The sequence below is a fragment of the Anolis carolinensis genome, chromosome 1 (assembly GCF_035594765.1).
Source record: "Anolis carolinensis isolate JA03-04 chromosome 1, rAnoCar3.1.pri, whole genome shotgun sequence".
NCBI lineage: Eukaryota > Metazoa > Chordata > Lepidosauria > Squamata > Dactyloidae > Anolis > Anolis carolinensis.
In genome coordinates this window covers 44,287,201-44,302,241 of record NC_085841.1, presented here as the reverse complement: position 1 = coordinate 44,302,241, position 15,041 = coordinate 44,287,201, and the positions used below count along the sequence as shown (strand labels likewise).

At 40.4% G+C, this 15,041-nt stretch overlaps 1 protein-coding gene across 3 annotated transcripts in view; it reads right to left on the bottom strand.

Moving 5' to 3' along the window:
• lrfn2 (leucine rich repeat and fibronectin type III domain containing 2) overlaps positions 1–15,041 on the bottom strand; it is a 401,482-nt gene that overhangs the window by 291,477 nt on the left and 94,964 nt on the right. The window lies entirely within an intron of this gene.

Here is a 15,041-nt window from a genome sequence, read left to right as displayed (position 1 = left end):
AACTTCCCAAAGTGGCAGTCTTTCTTTTCAAGGCCAGGAAAAATGAAGGAAGGCAGAAAAGGCAGACTATTCTATTCTTTTTAAAAAAACCAAACATCTAATGTGTGTAGTGCACCTCAGGTTGTCAATATATCTCTTCTGTCCCCCAGGTGTTTTTCCCCTCTCTGGGTGTACCTGCACTAGAACCAATGTGATCTGACAGTGACGTGACTTTATGTCAAAGACAGAACGCTCCAAGTAGAATACAACACAGTTTATTGAGGTTTCAGAACTAAAAATTGCCCGTAGGAAACAAAGGACTAGGAAAACACTTGTCTTCAGTGTGAAAAGTAACAAAAATAACTTCGTTTGAGTCTAGATAGTTCAAAAGAATAAACCGGATTAAACAGAAGTTTAATCCGGATTAAAACAAAGGTGCTTACTTCAGCCTGGCAATTAAACAAACAAAAACTGGTTAACAAAAGGTCAAAATGAACACAAAACCCAGCAGCAGATTCCCCTCTGCTACTCAAGAGCTACAGAAGTAACTCGGGCTGTTGCTCCTCCGTGCAACGGGCGAAAACCAGGTCCAGGCACTTCAATCAGGGTAACGACGGTCAGCGGGGTCCCAATCCGGTCCGAGGTCGAAAGCCAAATGCAGACGTCTAGGTTCCACAAGTTCCACCGATAGCCACAGAAGGGTTAGTCCAGAGTCGTAGTCAGTCAGTCAGTCCAGCGTCAATCCAGAGTTGGCAATAATGTCCGTCAAAAAGACGACGGAGGTCCAAGCTATCAAGATTAAACACAAGTTGCACAGGAAAAGCCCACACAGTTCCTCCCGCCGTCTATGCCCAGTGTCCTTGGTAACTTACGTATACAGCAAACGAATCACACCCGTCTTCAGGAAGTTCCCCAACAAGAGCCCAAGCGTTCGTCCAGATTACCTTGCCCAACGCAATTAGCCATTGATTCTAAACCCCATTTTATGCCAGTTCATAACTCCTCATCGCTGTCAGCTGCTATCCTAATTCCAGGTGCCTCCTCATCATCATCCTCATCAGAACTAACACACCTTGGACTACGCCCCACAGCATCCCCAGCTGTGGATCCCGTTCCATCCCTCCAGCCCGTCCACGGGTCCGATCCTGCAACCCGCCAGTCGCCTCCCATGCTATCATTACCAGGAACACCCAAATCCTCCCTCACACGAGTCCATTCCATGTCATCCTCCTCTGAGCTAACCATCTCTTCCTCCATTCCCTCGGTAAAACCCTCGAAGGAGTCTTCGTCAGTTGGTTCTGCAAATAAGTCCCGGAGCCGCTTCCTTTCACGCTCCTCAAAAGAGTCTGACTCTCGAGGAGTCTTACGACCTCGTCTCCTAGTATCGGAGCCAGAAGGCTCAACCATAACACTTTAACAGTCATGATTCAATGCTAAAGAATCCTGTGAATTCAGACACCAGCACTCTTTGGAAGAGAAGACTTAATATCTTGTAAAACTATAACTTCCATGATTCCATAACATTGAGCCATGTCTGTTAAAGTGGTGGCAAACAGCATTCATTCTACAGTGTAGATCACTGGTTCCCCAACCTTTGGGCCTCCAGATGTTTTGGACTTCAGCTCCCACAGTTCCTAATAGCTGGTAAGCTGGCTGGGATTTCTAGGAGTTGAAATCCAAAACAACTGAAGGCCCAAATGTGGGATCCACTGGTGTAGATGAATCTTCCACCTTGTCCTTGTTGATGGACAAGGCATCCATCCATGTGACCTTTCCTACTATCCTCCCTTTTCCACTGCTTACACATATTCAGTAAAGGATAAGAGTCAGTAACCTTGCCATGATTTTTTAAAATATAGTAAACTACACCCCTGGCCATCACAGACAAAATAATAATAATAATAATAATAATAATAATAATAATAATAATAATACTTTATTTATATACCGCCCTATCTCCCGGATGGGACTCAGGGCAGTTTACAGTCATAAAAGCAACACAAACATTACATAACAACATAATACACATTATTAAACAAAGTAAAATAATACAATTATAACAATAAATCACACTTACATGACCAGATCAAGGGGACGGGAACCATAAAACCAATATATTAAAATGTATCATTTTAGGCTAGGGAAATCTTGTGCAATATATTCAGGCTCAGAAATCGGCGGTAGTCCAATATAATTACTCAAAAACCTGCCGACACCACCAGGTCTTCAGTTCCTTACGGAAATTGGATAATGTAGGGGATTGCCTGATCTCTTTTGGCAATGCATTCCAGAGCCGGGGGGCCACTGCCGAAAAGGCTCATTCCCTCGTTCCCACCAGCCGCACTTGAGACGGTGGTGGGAGCGCGAGAAGAGCCTCCCCGGAAGCTCTCAAGGTCCGCACTGGCTCATAGGAGGAGATGCGATCACAGAGATAGGTAGGGCTCGAGCCGTGTAGGGCTTTATAGGTCAAAACCTGCACCTTGAATTGGGCCCGGCAGTTTATCGGCAGCCAGTGGAGCTGCTTTAATAGGGGCATTGTGTGCTCCCTATAGCCAGCTCCCGTTAGAAATCTGGCTGCCGATCTTTGAACCAGTTGGAGTTTCCGGGCCGTCTTCAGGGGCAGCCCCACGTAGAGAGCATTGCAGTAATCCAGTCTGGATGTAACTAAGGCATGGACCACCGTGGCCAAATCAGACTTCTCGAGGTATGGTCGCAGCTGGCGCACAAGTTTTAAATATGCAAAGGCCCTCCCGTCCACCGCCGACATCTGGGCATCAAGCATCAGAGATGAATCCAGGAGGACCCCCAGACTGCGGACCTGCGCCTTCAGGGGGAGTGCAACCCCATCGAGCACAGGTTGCCACCCAATACCCCGATTGGTCCCACGACTGACCAGGAGGGCCTCTGTCTTGTCTGGATTAAGCTTCAACTTGTTAGCCCTCATCCAGTTTGACACAGCTGCCAGGCACTGGTTTAGGGTCTGAGCGGCTTCCTTGGAGTTTGGTGGAAAAGAGTAGTAGAGTTGGGTGTCATCTGTGTAGAGATGGCACCGAACTCCAAAACCCCAGATGACCTCTCCCAGCGGTTTCATGTAGATGTTGAAAAGCATGGGGGAGAGAATGGAACCTTGCGGGATCCCACAGGTCAAAGGCCAGGGGTCCGAGCAGGTGTCCCCCAGCTTCACCATCTGGGAACGACCCTCCAGGAAGGAGCGGAGCCACTGCAAAGCAATGCCCCCAAGACCCATTCCCGAGAGCCGCCCCAGAAGGATACCATGGTCGATGGTATCGAAAGCCGCTGAGATGTCCAGGAGAACCAGAAGGGATGCACTCCCCCTATCTAGTTCTCTGCGGAGGTCATCCACCAAGGCGACCAAAGTCGTTTCAGTCCCATGACCAGGCCTGAAGCCAGACTGTGACGAATCCAGATAATTGGTCTCAACCAAGAATTCCTGGAGCTGAGAAGAGTACTGTTCCAACTTTTTGCTGCGAAAAGTAATTAGTCACCAATTAAATTTGTTAGAAAATTTGTTATTTCCTACCTCTGTCTTTGGTACAGAAGGCAGCATCCTATAAACCCTAGAGCCATGTGACCAGTTTGCAATTCAATTGCATTTGCCATGCCAACTTCAAAACATTTTCAGGAGCTTTGTAATTCACAGTTTCACAGTGAATCTGGGTCGAGTTGCAAGCTGAGCTGTGAGCTGTGAGCTCGGCATAGGTAAAGCAATCACACATATAAGACATGGTGAGTGGATGGGAGAGCAAGGGGGTATCAATTGAGGTTACAATTTTCCCAGTCCAAGTGCTGGTAACTCTGTCAAATTTGTTTTAAAAATCCTTTCAGACAATCAATGTGGATAATATCATTTCAGTGCCAAAAAACCCAAAAGATTGTGCTAAAAAGGATCAATTTTGGAATAAAAATAGTTTAGTGTAACAATAAATAAACACATCAATGCATATGGAATTAAAAATAGTGATAGGCACTGGTAAAGAAGCCCCTTTCAGCTGAAATCAGCATCCATATTTTAGAGAAACACTGCCTAACACATCTGGCCTTGAAATATGTACCTATTGAATGTCTTAAAGTTCATTTGCTCTTAAGGGGCTGTGGTTTTCAAAATGTGTAAAATCAGATTCTTGAGCAAGAGATCATGAGGTTAATTCACTGAAAAGAAAAGAAAACCCTATTGGATAAATTATATGAAGCCTTTTTAGTAAAAGATACTGTTTCTATCTCTGACTATCCAAATATGTGTAAGAATCTTGCAAAGAGAACAGAGAGCTTTGCGAGATGGTGGGCTCTTCTTCTATTAAGGTCTTTAAACAGAAATTGGATGTGATTTTAAGAGTCTTTTAGGTATGTATTCTTGTGTCACAAGCACTGAAATAGGTGATTTTTGTGGTCCCTTTCAAACCTATTAGTTTATGAAATCAAAGAACTCCACCATTGTTTGTCACCAAAGTCTCATATTTAGATATACTGCCACTAAGCAAAGTGCCTCCTTTAGCTGTTATAACCATTATTTTCTAACTCAGGTTGGACAGAAAATGTTACTCTTCCTGTATCATGATTTATTGAAGAATCCACACAGAAATGTATTTATAATGTAGTAATTATATAACATTTTGCATTAATAGATATACTCGTATGTTCCCATTCACCATTCTCAGTCCCCCTCCCCTACAAATAAAAACAACTCAGTTATTTAGTTGTTTTAATTAAATTCAGATGACATTAAGCATAGCCATTCCCAACATGAAGTGTCCATGGGATTGTATTCACTGCCCCTAAATCTCAGTTTTGACCAGAAGTTAAACCTGGATGTCCAAATTATGTCCAGGAATATTTAGTCTGTAATATGGAGTAAAATGGGTAAACTTGGTTTTACCCCACATTACAAGAAGTCAGGGAATGCTTCAGAGTTTCAGCAAATTTCCAGAGCAGCCCTGCATTTCAAGGTTCATGTGGATGTATGGATGAGTTCTAATCCAAACCAGTCCACTGCCCACATGGTCTGACATCAGTGACTGCACTTCAGAGACAGATAGACTGGTTCTAAACCTAACCAGTCCACTGTCCACATAGGCTTGCACCAGCATCCCCTTTCCCCTATAATCCAAAGATTTGGGGAAATATGATGGATCAGGCTCATATTGCATTCCTGTTAACACTGCCAGGCCACCATGGATCTCCAGAAAGCTCCTGGGTATCGCTGGATGCATTTGCTGACATCAGCATATGCTCGTGGGATGAGGAAAAAGAAGTGATTGCTTCCATTCCCTCCTCCCTGGTCATGTGGGTACCTTTGTTGACATCAGAAAAAAGCCTCCAGTGACAGCTTTGTGGCAGTCTGACAGTGGCAACAGGGACATCCATGGTAAGATTTTAGCTTCACTAGATGGTCTGGATTCAGCTCCCACCATAAGTTGGAGCAGAATATCGGAACGACTCTGTTGATCCTGGGGCCAGTCTGGAGCATTTCTGCTCTAGATCAACCACAGATTTTGGTGTACATGTAGATGAGTTCCATGTTGTAACTGCCTGTGATATTGCAATTACAGTTTAGGCATCTCTCAAAAATCAAGCTATTAACACTAACTCAGTACTAACTTGACTTAATTCAGTAGCTTTTAAATGCTAAGCCTTGAGCTGGAGTTGATGAAATTATCATTTCTTGTTTTTCCTACATTTTTTTTCTTTAAAATAACTTGTTTTCACTTTGAATATGAAAAATATACTCTAACTTTCATAAATACTCATTAAAATGAACTGAATCTAATATTGTTACACCACCCTGTGTCATATATGCAGAACCACAACCAGTTAGATTTTGCTGATTATCTGTTTTATTTATTTTGCTATAAGATCAACAATGAATGCTTGCATGAAACGCTATCATCCTTCTGGTTTTACAAATCTAAGGAAGAGAAACCATTTTATTTTTGGTGATGAAATATTGATTTTTTTTATTTATTTATTTAATTTTGCTAGGGGTGATGGACTGCTCTCCCAGTAGTAACTCACTTTTCCATCAGTCTGATTGACTGATGTATATTTTAACAGGAATTGAAACAGGGAGGCCACTCTTCAGACATTTCTGCACCCAATCTATGCTAGCACGTCAGTTTCAAAATGCAAGTGAGGTTTAATCAATCAACTCTACTCACTACCCTTGATTGAAGAGCAAGGGCATTTTGGCTCCTATAGGCAGCATAAAAATACAGTATCACAATCTAGTACTAAATTTATACACATAAGAAGGATTGCTTCATACTGAATTCAGCTTTTCAAAATCAATAAATCCATAGCTTCCCAGGGTATGTGCCACAAGTCAGATACCCGTAATGCAGTTCCCCTGTTGCCTTTGTCATCATCATCCCAAGATAGAAAAGAGTATTCTAACATTTTTTTCTCAGTTGAGTTTCTACTCTACTTCAGAATTACCTGGGACCTTTTAGCACAACACAATTGTAGCACTGTTTCCACTTGAGATGCCATGGCAACAGTCTATGGAATCCTGGTTTTATTTTGTTTTTCAATTGAGAATTTTGTATAAGAATTAGAATAGCCCTCATCAATTGTTAATCCCAGGTTTCCATAGACTACAGCCACAATAATTAAAGTGAAATTATACAACTATTTTCTTTCTAATTGAAAACTGAAAATATAAGGCTAAATTTTAGATGCAAATATTAAATTTTAAGAGAAACAACCTTACTATTTGCTTCTTAGGTTCTTCCTCCTTAAGTAAACAGACAAAAACTGGCCAGGCTATCAACCCAATTGATTGAGAACATTGAGATCAGTGGTTCTCAACCTGTGGGTCCCCATGTGTTTTAGCCTACAACTCCCAGAAATCACAGTCAGTTTACCAGCTGTTTGGATTTCTGGAAGTTGAAGGCCAAAATTTCTGGGGACCCACAGGTTGAGGACTACTGATCTAGATAGATAAATTGTATACTATAACAGCTTGAAGGTACTAGCCAATGAAATGATAACATCCTGATCTTTAGATAAGTCCTTTTATCTTCTCACACTGGAATTTATTTTTAACACAAAGTAAAGGAACTGAATTTGGTTTAGATTGGCATGCTTAGCCTGTTTACACAAACTAAGCATGTCAATCTCCAGATCAGAATGACTTACACAACAGCCGACGGTGCTCCACTTTGCAGAGGGACATGGGGAACCCAGTGCCGATGCCCCACATAGTCTGGCTCTAACAGAGGCCAATTAGACAGGGGAAGTGTGAGCGTGCATGGTGTGCATGGCCTCCCCCCCCCCCCCCATGCATTGCAATGGCAACACAGGAACTGTCCTGTGTTGCACAAGCTCCACTCTCCTTCACCCATGAAGCTGTGCTGGCATCATGTGATGGGAGCTGGCCAACTCAGTGGGTGACTGGGGCTAAATCGGTGCATGCCACCGAATTTAGCCCTGTGTGAAGAGGTTGTTAGACAGAGTTGATCACTGAATCCAACCAATGTTGGGGTGTATACAAAACAGGAACAAATTCATATCTCAAGGAGAGTTATTTTGTGGGTGGAAATTGGTTCACTGACTTATTTCCATTACTTTTTCACTCTTTTTAGGAGCAGAATGGGCCTGAACAATCCATCTAGATAGACCTTACTATAATATCAGAAATATACAAGATGCAAACCTGTGATGCTAAAAACATAACTTTCTCCTCCTCTGCTTAAAACCAAGAGAGTTTCCCCAAATTACAAACATCTGACTTACAAATGACTCATAGTTAAGAATGGGGGTAAGACAACAGGAAGTGAGAGAAATCTATCCCTCAGAAGGGAAATTCACTCCTGAAAGAGTTATCATGGGGAAAAGGTGTCTCCAGTTAAGCTTTATCGCTAACCCGTGTTTCCACAACTAGCCAAATTTTTCAAAATCTAATTTTCACAGGGACAGAAAGTGAGGTAAAATCTTCTGAGTAGGGACACAGTCAGCAAAACAAACACCACATGGGTGCTAACCCTTCCCTGTGCTGTGAAAAGTTTGTATATATCTGTGTGAGGGAGGGGGGGCTGCAGTTACACTTCAAAATGTACCTGTTCCAATTTACAAACAAATTCAATTTAAGACCACACCTACAGAACCTATCTTTTTCGTAACTCAGGGACTGACTACACTATTGAAAAAAAAATGCTGCCTTGCTATTAAACAGAATATAGAAAACAGAAATGCAAATCTTCACTTACTTCTTTCTAGCATACCAGAAACAAGAAAAAGTCTTATCTCAAAAGAAAACTGGAGTGAGATTATAGGTATATCCACACTTCAGAATTATATTATTTGGATTCCACTGTGATTGTCGTGGCTCCATCCTGTGTAATCCTTGTGGAGGGACTACAAATGCTATTATTGAGATGCTTAGTAGTTCTCCCTTTTTTGGTTGTATGTATTACAATACGTGCAACTTGTTCTGGAAAAATCATATACATTTGTAGGCACCCACATTATCTTAAATTATATCCTTGAAACACAGAGTTCATGGTCAATATGGTTGGATTTAGTGCGCTCTTACTGTTGCCAAAAGATTTGGACTCCAGGGCTGGAAAGATAAACATTCTCTATTGCTCAGTGGACAGAAGATCTCACTGCTTTAACAACTCATGAATATGTATTTTATAGATGCTGACTTAGAGAAAATATGGTTTTGGAAATGCAGAGAAATTCTATTGATGTATATGTGTAGCCCTTTACTATGTATTTCTACCTCTCATTTTTTTTCTTTCTGCATCCCCTTTCTTTGTAACTATATTTTTTTAAAATTCTAAAATACAACAAAATGTGATAGCTGTAGTTTTTTGAGTTGAGAATTCTGTTGCAAAATTCAGAAAGCTCTGCAGTTGACTGCCAACCAATCCATGTATTAGTTTAGGAAATATGATTATAGGGCAGTTTGCTTAAAATGAGGGACCAAATAAATTTTTCCAGTATTCTACTTACAACCCAGCTATCTTTTCTTCTTTAGAAAAGCTCAGCCTTTCTTATCCCTCTTTTCACAGCTTGTTCATTGTATCAGACATTAGTAAAAAATATTTGAAGCACTCTGAGCTATGTTTGGCTGACAGTTGAGTTCACAGCAACCCGTGCTTTATTCATAATCTGTGACTGCCTGCCTATGGGTAAATGGTGTTCTCCAGGAAAGAAGGAACCCTAGTTGCTTGGATGGCATTATACAGGGGAAGGAACATGTTATAGAAGCAATATTAGAAAATCTAGCTTCTGACAGCTTGCTGTTATTAACTTGTTTCGTTAACCATTGAGGGAAAATGCATTTTAATGTATAATTCAACTGGGATAAAATTCAGATTAATAATGCTTCTTTTCAAGTTAAACGGGCATTTTAGGGCTTCTTAGATCACTTAGATAAAAATAATTTGGACAATGTCAATAGGTCTGTAATTGCTGTTTAGCCCCCAAATATCTGATATCCATTAGTGAACACATGTTGCTGAAGATAGTTGCATAGACAATGGATTTATATTAACAATGCTGCAATTTCTGTGTTTTTGTTAGTATTTCTTGCCCACGGATATGCTTTCCCAGCTCAGTTTCCAACTTCAGCTGTGCTGCATTTGTTTGGCATATTGGTCACAGGGGCGGAAATATACAACTGCCCTGGAACCAAGTTGCAGAAAGCAATCAGATGATTCACATCACTTAGCAGCCTTCCAACAATGGTGGCATAGGCTGCAGAAAGCAGGCAGTGATAACCGTGAGAAAGAATTTGTTTTAAATCAAAGAATTTAAAAACCTACCAGCAGAACATCACCATAAAGATCAGGAGGATTTATATTTTGAATATAATTCCCCCATCTTTCCACACCAGTGGATTGTATTTAACTATCTTTGGTTTGTATTTCAGGAAGAAAAAAACATCCCACAAAGGTTCTCCTCTTGGCTGATAAATCTGAAAGCAAAACATATTTCACTGAGGAACCTGAGATATATTAGCATCACAGTTTTGAGCATGAGCTAAAGTTGTTTAGGGAGGAAGTGTACTCTGACTCCAGACTACATGTCTCCATCCAGAATCCTGAGATTTGTAGATTGGTGAGGTACTTCAAATTCTGTAGAGTAGTCAATGAATTATAATATGACCAGTGGAATGCTGCAGCGTTCAATCCTGGTCCCAGTACTATTCAATATCTTTATTAAATTACTTGGATGAAGGTTTAGAGGGCATGCTTATTCAGTTTGCAGATGACACCAATTTAGGAGGGATAGTTAATACTTCAGAGAACAGGATCAGAATTCAAAATGACCTTAACTGACCAGAGAGCTGGGCCAAGGGAAGTCATGGTGCCTCTCTATTCTGTTTTGGTTAGACCTCACCTGGAATACTGTGTCCAATTCTGGGCACCACAGTTCAAAAGAGATACTGACCACTGGAAACTGTTAAGACAGGGGCACCTAAAATGTTCAAAGGTCTAGAAACCATGCCCTATGTCTATGAGAATTGTCTTAAAGAACTGGGCATGTTTAGCCCGCAGAAGAGAAGGTAGAGAGGAGACATGATAGCCATGTCATAAGGAAGAGAGAGTGGGCTTGTTTTCTGCTGCCCTAGAAACTAGGGCTTGGAGCAATGGGTTTAAAATACAGGAAAGGAGATTCCAGCTGAATATTAGGAAGAACTTCCTGACTTTAAGATCTGTTCTGGAGCGGAACTCTCTGCCTCAGAGTGTGGTGGAAGCTCCTTCCTTGGAAGCTTTTAAACTGAGGCTAAGTGGTCCTCTGTCAGGTGTACTTTGTGCTTTTCCTGCATGGCAGAGGGTTGGACTAGATGGCTCATGTGGTCTCTTCCAACTCTATTCTTCTATGATTCGATGAGAGCTTGCTTGTAAAGAACTCAAACTACAAATCACAGGATTCTATTGTTGTTTGCCTTAGACCACATGTTAAACTCAAGGCCTGTGGAACAAATCTGACCTGCCATGTCATTTCATGTGGCCCTCCTTTATTCCTCACCATTAAGCATCATGACTAGAGCTGATGGGAGTTGTGATACTGTAATATACGGAAGACTGTAGTTTGTTCTGTTTAAGTCAGGGCTTGAATATAGATGCAATACCTGTGGGAATGATGCTTGACTTTAAAATGTCAAACAGATACATGCATTTCATTTGGGTTTGATCAATCAGGATAGAGGTCTAATTCATCACTAATTTTCTTCCTGAAGGACGCAATTAGTAACTTCAACTATTTTCTTCCTGCTGTGAAAAATTCTTTGAAAACTGCAGTGTTTGTAGCCCATTTACCATTTGGAACTTATTCTATGCAAAATTTCCATATGGTTGTTTTGCACAGTGTACAGGGAAAAAAAAAAATATTTTATGCATAGGGGAAAAACTGTTTTCTGTACTATAAAGTCTGCTTGTTATGCAAATCAATCACCTTTGAATTTTGCACAGAAAAAAATCCCACTTGTAATTCTAGAATTCTTTTCACCAGAGTTCATACATTATCAGAATGTATTAATGGACTATTTTTCTGAATATTTCTGAATATTCTTTCCATCCTTAAAAGACAATCCTGGGAAGCAATGCCTGTTGATTGCCAAGCCAGTCTGCTTGGAGAAACTTCTGAGCTTTCTCATTGTTTTCCATTCTCAAACATATAACAGGAACTTGAGTGCAAGCATAGCATAATTGTTCAACTGTTATTACAAGTCCATGTAATCTCGTTTCATATTGGACATGGAAACCTATTGGATGACCTTTGTACAAATCAAACTCTCCCAGCTTCAGATGAGGGCAGTATGTAGCAACTATCCTTTGAATAAATGTTGCCATGCAAACATCATGATACCATTACTCAAAGATCTGCATAAGTTGGAAATAACTTAAAGGCACACAACAAAAGGAACTTAGTTCCATGCCTCCCCATTATTTCTCATGTCCCAGCAGTCAATTAACATTTAACGAAGACCAACTTCTTATTTCCAATACATTATTTCCCCATAAGCTTCAGAAACCCCTGCTTCGTGCATGTCTAGTGCTATGTACACAACAGCCCTCATACATTGAACTAAAAACAAAATGACATAATTCATCATTGCCACCTTTAGCAAATATCCTCTGCCTGATAAGTTTTATGCCAGTATCTTGGATAGGTCCATATTCCAAAGCAACATTAATGACCTGCCCGCTGTTTTGTTTCACGTTCTATAACATGCAAACCTGCAATACATTCCTATGGGCTGGTCTAAAGGTACATGCTAACCCAAGAAACATGGTATCTTGGATAATAATCAAGAATGGGAGTCCTGCTTTTGAAAATAACCTAATGCAACTTGAAATCAAATAAAAAACTGATAAACACAAACCATTTATTGACTTTTTCTGTAGAAAAGCATAAAAGGAATTAATATCAGATTTTTTAAAAATTGCGAATTTTATTTTTGTTTCCTTTGTCCTTGGTTCTGCATTCTTTTCATTCTGCAGTAGGAATAGATGTTGCTCTAACTATACATGTTGCTTATGGCTTATCTTGTTGATGTTATAGGGTTTTGATTTTCTGAAAGAAACATTGAAATGTCTGCTGTTATATTCCTAGACTCATGAGCCTTTTCAGAAATGTGCTATCAGTGAGTATTGTATCTAATCTATTGTACCTATCTACTTCCTATTTTCTCCATATCATAGCAGGTATAGTACAGACAAATACTTAGAGCTCTTTTCTAACTCTAAATAACAATTGAGAATAGATATGACAAATTTGTATCTTCTTTCCATCTAATTTATATCAGGATCAGTGTCAATAATAAACGGCATTCACACGAATGAACAGATATTAATCTTTAAAAAGTTGCAATAGCTTAACTGGCTACCAGGCCATTTCTGAGTATCAGTGATTGCTCTGATGCTTGGAACTCCCTTCCATAGGACACTTATGACCTCATCACATTGTCCCCCCCCCCCCCCCCCCCCGGCTGTAGAACGTCACTGACACAGCCAGAACTGAGCCCACTGGATCCCATCTCATGACACACCAGGGGTGCAATTTGGTTAAACCCCATTCTGATTTTGGAATCTGGATTTTGGTGGACCCCTGATCCATTTTTTGGGAGCTTCCCAAATTTGGTCAGGAAAAAATCAATTTTTCAATCCGGCAACTGAAAGATCTGGGAAGATTCAGCCCATTGGCAGCAATGGAGAACTTATGAGACATCAGTCTTAAGAAACCATCCTTTCTGGGATCCTTTCTCATATCTTTCAATAAGACCTGGGTTAAAGCATCGGACTTGAGAAACCACTTTTCTGGAATTGTTTTCACTCAACACCCTTTCAATAAAGCTGAGTTAAGCAAGGCACCCTTTTTAAACATTTAAACACTATCTGAAGGAGCATTAGCCATCCCTTAAAATATATACATTACCTCCTCATTTTATGGCATCATTAGAAATGGTAAGATACCTCATGTGAAGGGCACCATGATGGCAGTTTCTTAAGTGTGTAGAAAGTAAACTGTTTATTTATTGCTATTTGAGTCAAAAAGCTAGCCAAGTCATGCAGAGCTGTGAGCGGCACTGACAATTTAGATCACCGCTATCTCTCTCTCAGAATCCTGCTCACAACAGAAAAATGGAAGCCTAGCTTGGCTAAAAGACAAGTCATAGCTTTCTTCTATTCTGATTGGCTCAACAGACAGGATTCACAGGGAAACCCCATGCAGGCATGTGGCTGCGTCTCCGTGCTCTACGTGTAGCCAAAAGAAACAGAAAGCAGTCATTTTCATCAGTCATTTTTGACAGCCACACGGCCTGTTTCAGCTGGAAAAAATGGCGGTGGAGTCTGTGCCATTACAGCTGGCCAAAGCTGAAATGGATGGAACCTATTTTGAAAAACGGATCCATGCACAACCCTACGATGCACATCTATCAGCTCCATTCGGACTGCATCAGTGAACTGTTCTACAACAACTCTGGACATGGGAGACTATTCATGTTCAGATAAAAAATGCAGGAGAAAGCTGAAAAGGTACATTTTCCAGTGGGTGATGGGCAAGTGGGTGATGTGGGGTGCTGAGAAATGGGTTCACCCTGCTGCCCAATGATTTGCCCCACTGCCCTACAGATTCTCTGCATCAGGCACCTCCATGTGATGAGATCCTTAGTTTGGCTTCCCCTCTTTCCCACTGCTGAGAAGAAAGACCTGTTTATTTAGCCAGATGTTTGATTGTTGACTTGTTGATACAGAGATGTTGTTTTATTGGAAGGTGATGCATTTGTATTCTTATTTTGTTTTAAATGGTTATAAATTAGTACCCTTTAAAATATATGTACTGGTTTAATTGTTGCATATTGTTGTCCATTATAATAATTCACAGTTCTTTAGCTGCATTTTGTTTTAGTATATCTTGTGAGCTCATTCAGTATCTATTTTGGGAGAAAAAAGAGGATCAAAAAAGTAAATAAGAAAACAAATAAAGGCATATTAAAGACTATCATCCAAAAGAGATTATCAGTCAGATTTTAGCATGCTGAATGTTACACATTGTTAATTCACATACATTGCAGCATCCTTTACTATATCTACAGGACTATTGTATCACATTAGCAAGCACATTTTGAATGATCATTGTAATAATGTAGTAACTCTTTTTCCACAGACTAACATACTATGTAATGTACAGGGAAATTTAAAATGGTCCCCAAAATTCTGAGTTCTTAAGCAACAAGATGACTAACCAGAGTATGTAACTTTAAAAATTGAGCAACTGTGCAATACATTTACTGGAACAGAAAATCTCAGTAGAGGAAATATCAAAGAAAAATATGACAAGGGGAAATGGGACAGAGATACATTGCATAGCAATCTGACTGCTGGACCAGCTAGGCAGTCAACCCAGCACCAAGCCACAAAAGTAAATGTGCTGTGAGATTTATGGCAGAAAGCAATGGTTCTGTCATAAAATATATTTTTCTACCTAGAACATTTGAAGAGAATTAGTTATCCCCTCTTCCTCCTTGTATAATCTGAGTAGCACATAAACCAGCATTTAGAACATACCTGAAGAGGAATGTGGACCTT